The 3,182-nt window shown below is 42.9% G+C and overlaps 1 pseudogene; it reads right to left on the reverse strand.

The window, feature by feature from the left end:
- Positions 1–324: 324 nt before the first annotated feature.
- Positions 325–1,416, reverse strand: LOC119004166 (farnesyl pyrophosphate synthase-like; annotated as a pseudogene).
- Between the last annotated feature and the right edge of the window lie 1,766 nt (positions 1,417–3,182).

Genomic DNA, 3,182 nt, shown 5'->3' on the forward strand with positions numbered 1-3,182 from the left:
ATTCATGTCCATTCTTTCATTATTTATGCTCCCACTCACTTCCCTAACATGATTCTTTTGAAACATCAGAGACATCACAATAACAAATTCCTAACATCATCATATATGAAGTCAATGTTCAAATTTCCTCCATTTACTCATAAAATTTTTTATACTTTAAAAAAATTATTACAATTTGTTGATAGAGCTTTTAAGGGTTTTTTGGTTTGTCTTTGTTTTTGTTTTTTTTAAAGATTTTATTTATTTATTTATTTATTTATTTATTTATTTATAGGATTTACTATAATTTATTGGCAACCTCTCCTCCCTGCCCTGGTAGTCTCTAGGTCACTTTTTCTGCTTGTAGGTCTTGTGCGCCAGCCTCAGGAAGATGGCTGGGGGCAGGGACGATGAGCACTGCTCAATGAGACCCATAAGGTGGCTGTAACTGTTTTATTCATACTGCATGAACACAGCCTGCAGATTCAGCTTCTCATACAGCACCTTCACCCAGGCCACCTTCTCAGCCTCTCTCTGTCCATAATTCTCCTGCAAGATCTGGTAATGTTCCGGAGAGGCCCGTTGCAGGCACTGAACCCACCAGCCAGCTGCATGTACCATCCTGGATGTCAGTGCCAATCTTGCCTGTCACACTGGAGTCCCCAAAGAATGTCAAGCTAATCATCCTGAATCTGAAAGAGCTCCCCCATCTCCAGCAAGATTTTCTTGGCATTGGTGTGTTCCTTCTCCCCATCAATGCCCACCATATATATGGCAGCAGCTACAGGAAGGTAGAAGTAGAAAGCTGTCTTATACTCGACTGTAGATTTGTACCTCCTTTCAGGGTATCTGCCAAGACCCATGCTGCCTTGTGGGGCTGTGATGAGGTGCAGGGTCTGTCCAATCTCAGTCTGATAGGAACTCTGCAGGAAGAGCTCCATCAGGTTCGGCTGATAGGGCTGCTCTCAGCAGTAGAGCTTCAGCAGTCAGTAGATACCTGCTTCCAGAAGAATTGCATCATTGATGGCATCCAAACCTATGCCTGGCTTCTCATACCAGCAGACTTGCCCCCATCGGGTAAGGGATGAATCCATAATGTCATCTGACACCAAGAAGAAGCATGGAGCACTTCCACACACCAGCCCACAGTCATGGCCTGCTGGAGACTGTCAGCATTCAGCTTTCTTGGTTCAACCAGATCCTGGAATGTTACCAGCACAGTCGTATTCCACTGGTACTTGCCTCCAATGACATTGTACTTGAGACGGGCAATAGCATTTCCCATTTCTGGGTGCCCCATGTCATTCTCAGTCAGCACCCTGACAATCTCAGAGAAGTGCTGGATGAAACTCTGCTTTTTTTTAATCATAAACATCCAATTTCTGGTCTCCATTCATTCTGAGGGAGGAGTAAAGTACTCTGCTGCTGGATGCAGGTTCTTTTATTCATTTACTTTTAGACAGAGGGGAAGGCAAGAAGACAGAGAGAAAGAAATATTAATGTGTGGTTGCCTCTCACATGTCCCCTACTGGGGACCTGGCCCACAACCCAGGCAGGTGCCCTGACTGGGAATTAAACCAGAGACCCTTTGGTTCACGGGCCTTTGCTCAATCCATCAAGCAATGCCAGTCATGGATGTTTTTGTTTTGTTTTGTTTTAAAATACATTTTATTGGTTATGCTATTACAGTTGTAATAAAGGGGGGGATGCTCCCCCTTCACTCCCCTCCACCCTGCACACCCTCTCTCACCCATATTCCCCCTCTAGTTCATGTCCATGTATCTTAAGTTCTTTAGCTTCTACATTTCTCATACTATTCTTGCCCTCCCCTTGTCTATTTTCTCCCCATCATCTCTGTTACTTATTCTCTGTACCTTTTCCCCCCTCTCCTCCTCCCATTCCCCTGTTGCTAACCCTCCATGTGATCTCTATTTCTGTGGTTCTGTTCCTGTTCTAGTTGTTTGCTTAGTTTGTTTTTGTTTTTGTTTTAGGTGTGGTTGTTAATAATTGTGAGTTTGCTGTCATTTTACTATAGATGTTTTTTATTTTCTTTTTCTTAGATAAGTTCCTTTAACATTTTATATAATAAGGGCTTGGTGATGATTAACTTCTTTAACTTGACCTTATCTGAGAAGTACTTTATCTACCCTTCCATTCTAAATGAAAGCTTTGCTGGATAGAGCAATCTTGGATGTAGGTCTTTGGATTTCATGACTTGGAATACTTCTTTCCAGCTCCTTCTTGCCTGTAAGGTCTCTTTGGAGAAATCCGCTGAGAGTCTGATGGGAACAACTTTGTAGGTGACTGTCTCCTTATCTCTTGCTGCTTCTAGGATTCTCTCCTTCATTTTAATCTTGGCTAATGTAATTATGATGTGTCTTGGTGTGTTCCTCCTTGGTCCACCTTTTCTGGGACTCTGAGCTTCCTGGATTTCCTGGAAGTCTATTTCCTTTGCCAGAATAGGAATAAGTTCTCCTTTATTATTTGTTCAAATAACTTTTTCACTTGTTGCTCTTCCTCTTTTAGTACCCCTATAATTCAGATGTTGGAACATTTAAAAATTTCCTGGAGGCTCCTAAGCCTGTCCTCATTTTTTAAAATTCTTGTTTCTTTATTCTGTTCTGGTTGAATGTTTATTTCTTCCTTCTGGTCCACTCCATTGATTTGATTCCCAGTTTCCTTCCCATCACTATGGTTCCCTGTGCATTTTGCTTCATTTCACTTAGCGTAGCCTTCATTTTTTCATCTAATTTGTGACCAAATTCAACCAATTCTATGAGCATCCTGATTACCAGGGCTTTGAACTGTTCATCTGATAGCTTGGCTATCTCTTCATTGCTTAGTTGTATTTGCTGTGGAGCTTTGATCTGTTCTTCTATTTGGGCTATATTTTTGTCTTTGTCGTGCCTGTTATGTATGAGGGGTGGAGTCTTATGTGTCCACCAGGGCAACCCAGGTCACTAGGTTGTGACACTGTATGTGGGGGTGGGGGCAGAGTCCGAGAGGCAACAATGGCACTTGCTCAGCTCTCTGTTGAATTTCAGTCCCTTCCGCCACTTCTCCCAAGCAAACTGGGCCTTTCTGCTGCTGATTTCCATGTGGATGGGCTTGTGTACATTTTAGGACCCTGTGGGTCTCTCCAAGGAACTCTAGTGTGTGGCTGGGAGTTTCTCCCTGCGTCTGAACCCCCCACACATATTTTC

The sequence above is a fragment of the Sturnira hondurensis genome, unplaced genomic scaffold, assembly GCF_014824575.4.
Source record: "Sturnira hondurensis isolate 20B ecotype Veracruz unplaced genomic scaffold, ASM1482457v3 Scaffold0019117, whole genome shotgun sequence".
Classification (NCBI taxonomy): domain Eukaryota; kingdom Metazoa; phylum Chordata; class Mammalia; order Chiroptera; family Phyllostomidae; genus Sturnira; species Sturnira hondurensis.